A 12945-nucleotide genomic window follows, 5' to 3' on the forward strand; every position below is an offset into this window, starting at 1 on the left:
CATATTTTCTTTACGTGCATGCTTGCTGTTTTCCATGCTAGCAAGGTAGCATTAGAAACGGACTAATTCTAATTGAAGTATATCAGTCACGCATAAAAATGCACCACCAACGTTGCACTGGATGTCAAAAGTAGGCATCACATTGAATGGCCATGTTCTTCCCCAGCAGGAGATGAATATAATATTGGTATATTTCTGCTGTCAATTTGCATACTGTAATTAGTCAGTTTTTTTGTAGATTGATATTTTATAAGTGTATTTTCCACTTCAACATAAATTCCTAAAGGAGCGTAGCTATACGGGTAATATTACAGTATGGGGATCCTAGCAGTGTGCAGATTAGCTCTTCCCAACCTCATCTGTATTCAAAGGTTTATTGGTATGTAGAGGTACTTCATGTCATGAGCAACTGTAATTTGCCCTGAGAAAAATCCTGGAGTTATAATTACCCATATAGCACAGGGTCTTACTTGTGGGGACCCTAGGCATATTTGCACATATTTCCTTTTCTTATTGTCATTTAGATTAAAGGGCACTTTGCATATTTAGGGATGCCATAGGTCAGAGAAGATTAGAATTAGCACCAGGAAAGAACCCTAGCATCCCAGTAACCCGCATAATATGGGAGAAGGTATAGTTCAGGGGTGTATGCCCCTCAGCTAATTATGGCTAATTACCTGTAGTCTTTGGGAAGTAATTGTGGTAATGCTTTGGCTTATGCGGAACTGCTGGCTTGGAGAAAATTCTTTGTGTGTTAATCTTTCATTGGTTTTGATGAAGGTTGGTAGTATGTGAATTGGTAAAAGCTTAAAACCTTAGTAATCATATTACATATTACATGTTACACATATATATACTTTGACAAAAAGGTCATCTGGGAGAAACATGCCATATCCTACTAGGTTGAGTTGTGTATCTTTTACTGTAGAAAGTTTCATTACAGTTGTGTGTAACAGACATGAGATATATATTTTAGATTAGTTGAGAATATTCTGTACACAGAGCCCTTGGATATTATGACTGCCCCTGTAAGAGGGTTATTTAACCCTGCATTTTCCCAGATATGCATAATTTGATAGCATTCACTTGTTAGGTAGGATAGTTTGGGCCTCTGTGGGTTTTTTGTAATTGCATCAAGCTGTGTCAAGTACTAAGAACATAAGTAGCAGTTTCTTGGAGAGTTTTGATGCCGAGCAAAAATATACCTAGTTGCTCAGCATTCCGATTAGTCAGACCCATGATTGGGAACTGGGCAAATGGCACTGGGTTTCATTTTATGTATAATGAATAAGAATAAATATATATTTCATTCATTATACTTGATCGATACTTCCCATGTCAGCAAGGTCGCACCAAGAAGCAGATGAACAACGGCCCATCCACTCATATACACATATATATACTTAAATGCCTATACGCACACATATACAAATCTTCATATACAGATATACATACCCACACAGACTTATACATATAAACACGTACGCATTTATACTTGCTTGGCTTCATCCATTCGTGGTGCTACCCCTCCCCACAGGAAAGAGCATCACTACCCCCTACTTCTGTGAGGTAGCGCCAGGAAGACAGACAAATGAAGGCCACATTCGTTCTCAGTGTCTTTTTATTTCCACTCATCTCTGTTTCCCTTTCATTACTTATTCAATCAAACCACCTCACACTACATACTGTCGTTAGACATTTCATTTCCAACACATCCACCCTCCTCTGTACAACCCTATCCGTAGCCCATGCCTTGCAACCATATAACATTGTTGGAATTACTATTCCTTCAAACATACCCATTTTTGACCCATTTTTGCTGTCTTAGATAACGTTCTCTCCCACACATTCTTCATTGCTCCCAGAACCTTCACCTTCTCCCCACCCTGTGACTTGGTTCTGCTTCCATGGTTCCATTCGCTGCTAAGTTCACTCCCAGATATCTAAAACACTTGACTACAATTTTTTTCCTTTCAAACTTACATCCCAATTAACTTGTCCCTCAACCCTTCTAAACCTAATAACCTTGCTGTTATTCACAGTTACTCTCAACTATCCCCTTTCACACACTTTTCCAAACTCAGTCACCAGCTTCTTGAGTTTCTCATTCCAGAGCTGTATCATTGGCTATCAAGTGCCTCACTTCCCAGGCTCTATCATTCCCAACGGACTGCGTACTTGCCCCTTTCCAAAACTCTTGCATTTACCTCCCAAACCACCCCATCCATACGTAAATACCTATACACATACCTTACATCCTTGGTATAAACTTTCCACTGCTTCCAGCAACTTACCTCCCATACCATATACTCTTAAGACTTTCCACAAAGCATCTCTATTAACTCTGTCAAATGCCTTCTCCAGATTCATAAATGCTACATACAACTCCATCTGTTTTTCTAAGTATTTTTCACGACATTTTTTAAAGCAAACGCCTGATCCACACATCCTCTACCACTTCTGAAACCACACTGCTCTTCCCCAATCTGAAGCTGTGTACATTCCTTCACCCTCTCACTCAATACCCTCCCATATAATTTCCCAGGGATACTCAAACTTATGCCTCTGTAGTTTGAAAACTCACCTTTATCCCCTTTGCCTTTGTACAGTGGCATTATGCATGCATTCCGCCAATTCTCAGGCACTTCATGATCTGTACATAAATTGAATATCCTTACCAAACAATCAACAACACAGTCACCCTCTTTCTTTATAAATTCTACTGCAGTACCATCCAAACCCACTGCCTTGTCAGATTTCATCATCCGCAAAGCTTTCACTGCCTCTTCTCTCTTAACCAAACCAATTTACCTGACCCTCTCACTTTGCACACCACCCTGACCAAAACACCCCATATCTGCCACTCTTACTTATCATGAAACATATTAAGCAAACCTTCAAAATACTTACTCCATCTTCTCCCTTCATCACTACCTGTTATTACTTGCCCCCTTCACCAATGTTCCCATTTTAATGATACTCTCCCACCCCAACTCATTTGCCCTCTTTTTTAACCCTTGCACCTTTCTCTTGACATCGTGCTGTTTTCTTTTATACATCTTCCAGTCATTTGTACTCCTTCCTTGCAAGTATCGTCCAAACACCTCTCTTTTCTCTTTCACTGACAACTATACTTCTCACCTCCCACCTTTCTCATGCCCTTTTACAGCAAAGATTTGAACCCCATATCATTTGTGTGGTAGCTGGGTATGGTGGCCACTCATCTATGCTGCCCACAAACTAGTAATCTAATACCCTGTGCTTGTGTCCATGAGCAACAAGGACTTGTGCATTCATATCCAGTCAGGCCTCACATTACTCAGTAGCCAGTAGGTTTTACTAAGTTAACTGTTATGTATTGAGGTATGTGAACACATATATAGTGCAAATGAATGTGCATTTTCATAGAACACATAGGCAGCATAGCCAAGCAGTTAGAGTCCCCAGCTCCTGCACATCTGGTGTGGGGTTCGAATCCTTGCTGGTGGATGGCATAACGTGTTCTGTGAAAGTGTGCATTCATTTGCACTGTATTTGCATTCATATACCTCCATGTATGACAGTAAGTGTGGTAAAACTGCTGGCTACTGATGTGATATGACCAATTGAAACCCGTTGCTGATGAGCATGAGACAAAGGGTAGTTGACTGTTAGTAATTAGTCATTTCCTTATTATCAGCAGCACAGGTGAGTGGTTAGTGTGCCCAGCTACCACACAAATGGTATTGGATTTGAATCTGCTGTTGAAGGGATTTGTGTGTTCTATGAAATGTGTTCATTTGCAATATTTGTTTTATTATTATACTTTGTCACTTTCTCCCACATCAGCAAGGTGGCACAAGGAAACAGACGAAAAAATGGCCCAACTCACCCACATACACATGCATATACATATACGTGAACACACGCACATATATATACCCATACATTTCAATGTATACATATATATACATACACAGACATATACATATATACACATGTACATAATTCATACTTGCTGCCTTTATTCATTCTTGTCGCCACCCCACCACACATGAAAAAACAACCCCCTCCCCCTGCATGTACACGAGGTAGCACTAGGAAAAGACAACAAAGGCCACAATCGTTCACACTCAGTCTCTAGCTATCACGTATAATGCACTGACACCACAGCTCCCTTTCCACATCCAGGTCCCACAAAACTTTCTATGGTTTACCCCAGATGCTTCACATGCCCTGGTTCAATATATATATATATATATATATATATATATATATATATATATATATATATATATATATATTGCGCAAAAGATGCTTGTGGCATGAGAAGAGTGGGAGGTGGGTTGATTAGAAAGGGTAGTGAGTGGTGGGATGAAGAAGTAAGAGTATTAGTGAAAGAGAAGAGAGAGGCATTTGGACGATTTTTGCAGGGGAAAAAATGAAATTGAGTGGGAGATGTATAAAAGAAAGAGACAGGAGGTCAAGAGAAAGGTGCAAGAGGTGAAAAAAAGGGCAAATGAGAGTTGGGGTGAGAGAGTATCATTAAATTTTAGGGAGAATAAAAAGATGTTCTGGAAGGAGGTAAATAAAGTGCGTAAGACAAGGGAGCAAATGGGAACTTCAGTGAAGGGCCCAAATGGGGAGGTGATAACAAGTAGTGGTGATGTGAGAAGGAGATGGAGTGAGTATTTTGAAGGCTTGTTGAATGTGTTTGATGATAGAGTGGCAGATATAGGGTGTTTTGGTCGAGGTGGTGTGCAAAGTGAGAGGGTTAGGGAAGATGATTTGGTAAACAGAGAAGAGGTAGTAAAAGCTTTGCGGAAGATGAAAGCCGGCAAGGCAGCAGGTTTGGATGGTATTGCAGTGGAATTTATTAAAAAAGGGGGTGACTGTATTGTTGACTGGTTGGTAAGGTTATTTAATGTATGTATGACTCATGGTGAGGTGCCTGAGGATTGGCGGAATGCGTGCATAGTGCCATTGTACAAAGGCAAAGGGGATAAGAGTGAGTGCTCAAATTACAGAGGTATAAGTTTGTTGAGTATTCCTGGTAAATTATATGGGAGGATATTGATTGAGAGGGTGAAGGCATGTACAGAGCATTAGATTGGGGAAGAGCAGTGTGGTTTCAGAAGTGGTAGAGGATGTGTGGATCAGGTGTTTGCTTTGAAGAATGTATGTGAGAAATACTTAGAAAAGCAAATGGATTTGTATGTAGCATTTATGGATCTGGAGAAGGCATATGATAGAGTTGATAGAGATGCTCTGTGGAAGGTATTAAGAATATATGGTGTGGGAGGCAAGTTGTTAGAAGCAGTGAAAAGTTTTTATCGAGGATGTAAGGCATGTGTACGTGTAGGAAGAGAGGAAAGTGATTGGTTCTCAGTGAATGTAGGTTTGCGGCAGGGGTGTGTGATGTCTCCATGGTTGTTTAATTTGTTTATGGATGGGGTTGTTAGGGAGGTGAATGCAAGAGTTTTGGAAAGAGGGGCAAGTATGAAGTCTGTTGGGGATGAGAGAGCTTGGGAAGTGAGTCAGTTGTTGTTCGCTGATGATACAGCACTGGTGGCTGATTGATGTGAGAAACTGCAGAAGCTGGTGACTGAGTTTGGTAAAGTGTGTGAAAGAAGAAAGTTAAGAGTAAATGTGAATAAGAGCAAGGTTATTAGGTACAGTAGGGTTGAGGGTCAAGTCAATTGGGAGGTGAGTTTGAATGGAGAAAAACTGGAGGAAGTGAAGTGTTTTAGATATCTGGGAGTGGATCTGGCAGCGGATGGAACCATGGAAGCGGAAGTGGATCATAGGGTGGGGGAGGGGGCGAAAATTCTGGGGGCCTTGAAGAATGTGTGGAAGTCGAGAACATTATCTCGGAGAGCAAAAATGGGTATGTTTGAAGGAATAGTGGTTCCAACAATGTTGTATGGTTGCGAGACGTGGGCTATGGATAGAGTTGTGCGCAGGAGGATGGATGTGCTGGAAATGAGATGTTTGAGGACAATGTGTGGTGTGAGGTGGTTTGATCGAGTAAGTAGCGTAAGGGTAAGAGAGATGTGTGGAAATAAAAAGAGCGTGGTTGAGAGAGCAGAAGAGGGTGTTTTGAAATGGTTCGGGCACATGGAGAGAATGAGTGAGGAAAGATTGACCAAGAGGATATATGTGTCGGAGGTGGAGGGAACGAGGAGAAGAGGGAGACCAAATTGGAGGTGGAAAGGAAGATGGAGTGAAAAAGATTTTGTGTGATCGGGGCCTGAACATGCAGGAGGGTGAAAGGAGGGCAAGGAATAGAGTGAATTGGAGCGATATGGTATACCGGGGTTGACGTGCTGTCAGTGGATTGAATCAAGGCATGTGAAGCGTCTGGGGTGAACCATGGAAAGCTGTGTAGGTATGTATATTTGCGTGTGTGGACGTATGTATATACCTGTGTATGGGGGTGGGTTTGGCCATTTCTTTCGTCTGTTTCCTTGCGCTACCTCGCAAACGCGGGAGACAGCGACAAAGCAAAAAAAAAAATATATATATATATTCTATATATATATATATATATATATATATATATATATATATATATATATATATATATCCCTGGGGATAGGGGAGAAAGAATACTTCCCACATATTCCCTGCGTGTCGTAGAAGGCGACTAAAAGGGAAGGGAGCGGGGGGCCTAGAAATCCTCCCGTCTTTTTTTTTTTTTTTTTTTTTCCAAAAGAAGGAACAGAGAAGGGGGCCAGGTGAGGATATTCCCTTAAAGGCCCAGTCCTCTGTTCTAAATGCTACCTCGCAAATGCGGGAAACAGCGAATAGTTTGAAAGAAAAGAAAAAATATATATATATATATATATATATATTTTTTTTTTTTTTTTTTTTTTATACTTTGTCGCTGTCTCCCGCGTTTGCGAGGTAGCGCAAGGAAACAGACGAAAGAAATGGCCCCCCCCCCCCATACACATGTATATACATACGTCCACACATGCAAATATACATACTTACACAGCTTTCCATGGTTTGCAAATATACATACTTACACAGCTTTCCATGGTTTACCCCAGACGCTTCACATGCCTTGATTCAATCCACTGACAGCACGTCAACCCCGGTATACCACATCGCTCCAATTCACTCTATTCCTTGCCCTCCTTTCACCCTCCTGCATGTTCAGGCCCCGATCACACAAAATCTTTTTCACTCCATCTTTCCACCTCCAATTTGGTCTCCCTCTTCTCCTCGTTCCCTCCACCTCCGACACATATATCCTCTTGGTCAATCTTTCCTCACTCATTCTCTCCATGTGCCCAAACCACTTCAAAACACCCTCTTCTGCTCTCTCAACCACGCTCTTTTTATTTCCACACATCTCTCTTACCCTTACGTTACTCACTCGATCAAACCACCTCACACCACACATTGTCCTCAAACATCTCATTTCCAGCACATCCATCCTCCTGCGCACAACTCTATCCATAGCCCACGCCTCGCAACCATACAACATTGTTGGAACCACTATTCCTTCAAACATACCCATTTTTGCTTTCCGAGATAATGTTCTCGACTTCCACACATTCTTCAAGGCCCCCAGAATTTTCGCCCCCTCCCCCACCCTATGATCCACTTCTGCTTCCATGGTTCCATCCGCTGCCAGATCCACTCCCAGATATCTAAAACACTTCACTTCCTCCAGTTTTTCTCCATTCAAACTATTCGCCATTTCCCGCGTTAGCGAGGTAGCGTTAAGAACAGAGGACTGGGCCTTTGAGGGAATATCCTCACCTGGCCCCTTCTCTGTTCCTTCTTTTGAGGGGGGGAAAAAACGAGATGGGAGGATTTCCAGCCCCCCGCTCCCTTCCCTTTTAGTTGCCTTCTACGACATGCAGGGAATACATGGGAAGTATTCTTTCTCCCCTAACCCCTGGGATAATATATATATATATATATATATATATATATATATATATATATATATATATATATATATATTCTTTTTTTCTTTCGTACTATTCGCCATTTCCCGTGTTAGCGAGGTAGCGTTAAGAACAGAGGACTAGGCCTTTGAGGGAATATCCTCACCTGGCCCCCTTCTCTGTTCCTTCTTTTGGAAAATTGAAAAAAACGAGAGGGGAGGATTTCCAGCCACCCACTCCCTCCCCTTTTAGTCGCCTTTGCGAGGTAGCGCAAGGAAACAGACGAAAGAAATGGCCCAACCCACCCCCATACACATGCCTTGATTCAATCCACTGACAGCACGTCAACCCCGGTATACCACATCGCTCCAATTCACTCTACTCTTTGCCCTCCCCTCACCCTCCCGCATGTTCAGGCCCTGATCACACAAAATCTTTTTCACTCCATCTTTCCACCTCCAATTTGGTCTCCCTCTTCTCCTCGTTCCCTCCACCTCCGACACATATATCCTCTTGGTCAATCTTTCCTCACTCATTCTCTCCATGTGCCCAAACCATTTCAAAACACCCTCTTTTGCTCTCTCAACCACGCTCTTTTTATTTCCACACATCTCTCTTACCCTTACATTACTTACTCGATCAAACCACCTCACACCACACATTGTCCTCAAACATCTCATTTCCAGCACATCCATCCTCCTGCGCACCACTCTATCCATAGCCCACGCCTCGCAACCATACAACATTGTTGGAAGCACTATTCCTTCAAATATATATATATATATATAGGTTTTTGTGAATGTAGTCTTCCGGCAGGGGTGTGTGATGTCTCCATGGTTGTTTAATTTGTTTATGGATGGCGTTGTTAGGGAAGTGAATGCAAGAGTTTTGGAAAGATAGGGGCAAGTATGCAGTCTGTTGTGGATGAGAGAGCTTGGGAAGTGAGTCAGTTGTTGTTCGCTGATGATACAGCGCTGGTGGCTGATTCATGTGAGAAACTGCAGAAACTGGTGACTGAGTTTGGTAAGGTGTGTGAAAGAAGAAAGTTGAGAGTAAATGTGAATAAAAGCAAGGTTATTAGGTACAGTATTGTTGAGGATCAAGTCAATTGAGAGGTAAGTTTTTAATGGAGAAAAACTGGAGGAAGTTAAGTGTTTTAGATATCTGGGAGTGAATCTGGCAGCGGATGGAACCATGGAAGCGGAAGTGAATCATAGGATGGGGGAGGGGGTGAAAATTCTGGGAGCACTGAAGAATGTGTGGAAGTCGAGAACATTATCTTGGAAAGCAAAAATGGGTATGTTTGAGGGAATAGTGGTTCCAACAATGTTGTATGGTTGCGAGGCGTGGGCTATGGATAGAATTTTGCGGAGGAGGATGGATGTGCTGGAAATGAGATGTTTGAGGACAATATGTGGTGTGAGGTGGTTTGATTGAGTAAGTAATGTAAGGGTAAGAGAGATGTGTGGTAATAAAAAGAGTGTGGTTGAGAGAGCAGAAGAGGGTGTTTTGAAATGGTTTGGTCTCATGGAGAGAATGAGTGAGGAAAGATTGACCAAGAGGATATATGTGTCGGAGGTGGAGGGAACGAGGAGGGAGACCAAATTGGAGGTGGAGGGATGGAGAGAAAAAGATTTTGAGTGATTGGGGCTTGAACATGCAGGAGGGTGAAAGGTGTGCAAGGAATAGAGTGAATTGGAATGATGTGGTATACCGGGGTCGACGTGCTGTCAATGGATTGAACTAGGGCATGTGAAGCGTCTGGGGTAAACCATGGAAAGTTCTGTGGGGCCTGGATGTGGAAAGGGAGCTGTGGTTTCGGTGCATTATAACATGACAGCTAGAGACTGAGTGTGAACGAATGTGGCTTTTGTTGTCTTTTCCTTGCTAACGTGGGAGACAGCGACAAAGTATAATGAAATAAAAATATATATTATTCTTTATCGCTGTTTCCCGTGTCAGTGAGGTAGAGCCAGGAAACAGGTGAAGAATGACCCATCCACTCGTATACTCATATATATACATAAATGCCCATACACGTACATATACATGTCAACATATACACATACATACTCATGCATATACATATCAACATATACACATATATGTACACAGACATATGCATATATACACATGTACATATTCATGCTTTCCTTCAATCTATTCCCGCTGCCACCCTGCCCCACAAGAAACAGCATTGCTACCTTCTGCTTCAGTGAGATAGCACCAGGAACACAAACAAAAAAGATCACATTCGTTCACACTCAGTCTAAATGTCATGTCTAATGCACCGATACCACAACTCCCTGTCCACATCCAGGCCCCACAGACCTTTCCATGGTTTACCGTGGAAGTTGCACATTCCCTGACTCAGTCCATTGACAGCACGTCCACCCCAGTATACCACATTGTTCCAATTCACTCGTATTCCTTGCATGCTTCTCACCCTTCTATCTCCAATATGTTCAGGGCCCAGTCACTCAGAATCTTTTCCACTCCATCCTTCCACCTCCAATTTGTTCTCATGCTTCTTTTGTTTTCCTCTAAGGCTTTGTTTTTGAATGCTACCTTGCTAACACGGGAAATGACAAATGTATGATGTGGAAATATATATTATCTCTAGGGATATAGGAGAAAGAATACTTCCCACATATTCCATATGTGTCGTAGAAGGTAACTAAAATGGATAGGAGTAGGGAGCTGAATATCCTCCCTTTCAGTTTTACATTTCCAAAAAAAAGGAACAGAGAAGGGAGCCACATTCGGAGTTTTGCCTGTATGGTTCTGCCATCTGTTTGTGAACGCTACCTTGCTAGTGCAGAAAATGTCAGATATGTGGTTTGGTTTTCATTCTAATGCTGTTTCATGGCTCAGCAATTGGCAAATTACCAGTTTTCATGGCATTCCTAAGCTGTACAGTTTTATAGTAGGTATAAATTGTTTTTCTTTATATGACTCCCCTTTTCAATTTTCAGATTATTTGCCCTGGATGTGCCATGACAAAAGGAAGAACTGTTTATTATGGTCATACAGCAAGTTCTGCCATAAACAAGTAAGTCATATTCATATTTGTGTATGTAATCAGATATTCAAAGTTTATAGTATCGGACCAAAGTCCTGGGAAATGGCTGATTTGCCGTCTCCAGTTATAGAGACTGAGCCTGGCACATGTCTAGCCAAAGCAGAACTAGGCCTTCTGTTTGAAAGGCAGAGACGGCCTGGGGAACACTAAGTTAAAGCTGTGCTGAGACCGCTTTCTTGACAGGCGGTCATAACCTGGGACATGCCCAATTGAAGATGTACCAAGCCTATTTTGATGGGCATGAAGAAGTACTGAGCTTTCTTCCTAGAAAGGCAGAGCCTGGGACACACCCAGTCAAAAACATACCAAGTTCTTAGTCTTGACAGGCAGGTTCATAGCTTAGAAGACATCTTGTGGAGACATTGATCTGGTGCTTGTGGCTTGTCGCTTGTCCCAGTAGTCGTTATCCATGATTGCAGTTTTTTTTTGTGTCATGAGTAGAGACGATTTTTTCAATATGAAATTGACACACATGACAAGCTATGAAACCAGATGTGGTCATCAGCTGAATCTGATGCATTATGGAAATTCAGTTTTTATGTGCTTTACAGAATATATATCTTTTGTTTCATGGAATTTTGTAATTATCCACAAATTTGTGTACATTCATCATTTTAGGATGATGCCTCAGGTAGCTTTGTTAGGGTTAAGAAATGATTATTTGTTAATAGAGCAAATTTAACAGTTTTGTGATGGGAAATAAAGTACAGGTTCACCACTGATTTTCTGGCACTCTTGGTTCCAAAGTCTTGTCATATTAACCATCTTGCCAGACCAACTGTGGTCATGTATTAATTCATCAACACACCTCTAACCCACTAATTATACATTTCCCGTGTGTCTAAAGTATACCATGGACTGCTAGAAATTTAAATTAAACAATATTGAATGTAAATTAAATAGATAAATAAAATACATTATACACCTGCTCAGGACTGAGGTGCTCATCAGCTATGAGTTTTGCAAATTTGTCCACATACTTGTCAGCACCTTTGTGGTTTGCAGACCGCTTTTTTCCACACACTTTATTCATGGAAATTTCATGACACCTCTTGAATCTTTGAGTCCATCCTTCACTATAGTCATGCTCATGTAATTTAAGTTCTTTATGGAACAACTTAGCCAGGTCCATTATCATGCTACCTGACAAGTCCACTCCATCACTCTGACGTCAAAACCATTCTATCATCACTGCTCAGTATTCTTACCATCTTTCATAGTTTTTCTAATCATCATTTGCTTCTTGGAATAGCTGTCTGCATAGAATTTCAATATTTTCTCCCTTTGCTTCTTTATATCATAAACTGTTGGTGAACCAATACTGTAGATGTCACACAGCTTATGCATAGAAACACCATGGTCCATTTTTTCAACAGTTCTACTTTATCTTGGATTGATATGGACTGGTGTTTACGTTTGACACCACGACTGACACTCTTATGTCTTAGAAGCCATAGTTAGGGTTAAATTTAAATAAAATAAGCCAAGAATTTTGCAGAATTGCAGTATCATCACCAAGTGCAGTATAAAGAATGTAAATAAGCGCGCCTTACACACAATGCCATCTTTGACCGCCCAGTAAACTAGTCTGGTGGCCGTGGTAATTTCAAGTTCCCTCATGTAATTTTGTCTGGACTAAAGGAGGTGCCGAACCATCAGTTGCTGGAAATTCAGTGGTGTACCTGTACTACCACCGAAGGAGTATATATTAGCAAGGCATGCCTAAACACAGGGGATCAAATGGATATAGCTAGTTTGAGGTATTGCTGGACTGTACCAGCAAGAGGTTACATTGTTAGGGAAAAATCGCCTTTGGTGAGGCTGTATCATTGGGAGTACGGGCTTGTCAAGAGACTTGTCATTCTAAAGGAGTTCACATTTCCTTGCTACTGGAAGTAGAGCAGCCTTAGGCTACAGGAGCCTCTGGTAAGAGATTCTGAGTAACACCAGGACTCTTTCTTAGAAAGAGGTCCAAGGTCA

General features: G+C 41.6%; 1 protein-coding gene across 9 annotated transcripts in view; it reads left to right on the forward strand.

The window, feature by feature from the left end:
• The window catches only part of Rgl (Ral guanine nucleotide dissociation stimulator-like), a 147428-nt gene that overhangs the window by 127246 nt on the left and 7237 nt on the right, over positions 1 to 12945 (forward strand). For all 9 annotated transcript variants that reach the window (XM_071689516.1, XM_071689508.1, XM_071689507.1 and 6 more), the window contains one exon: positions 10859 to 10935. The gene's annotated coding sequence lies outside the window, so the exon portion shown is untranslated. The remainder of the gene's footprint in view (positions 1 to 10858; positions 10936 to 12945) is intronic.

Source organism: Panulirus ornatus, chromosome 47 (genome assembly GCF_036320965.1).
Source record: "Panulirus ornatus isolate Po-2019 chromosome 47, ASM3632096v1, whole genome shotgun sequence".
Taxonomy (NCBI): Eukaryota; Metazoa; Arthropoda; class Malacostraca; order Decapoda; family Palinuridae; genus Panulirus; species Panulirus ornatus.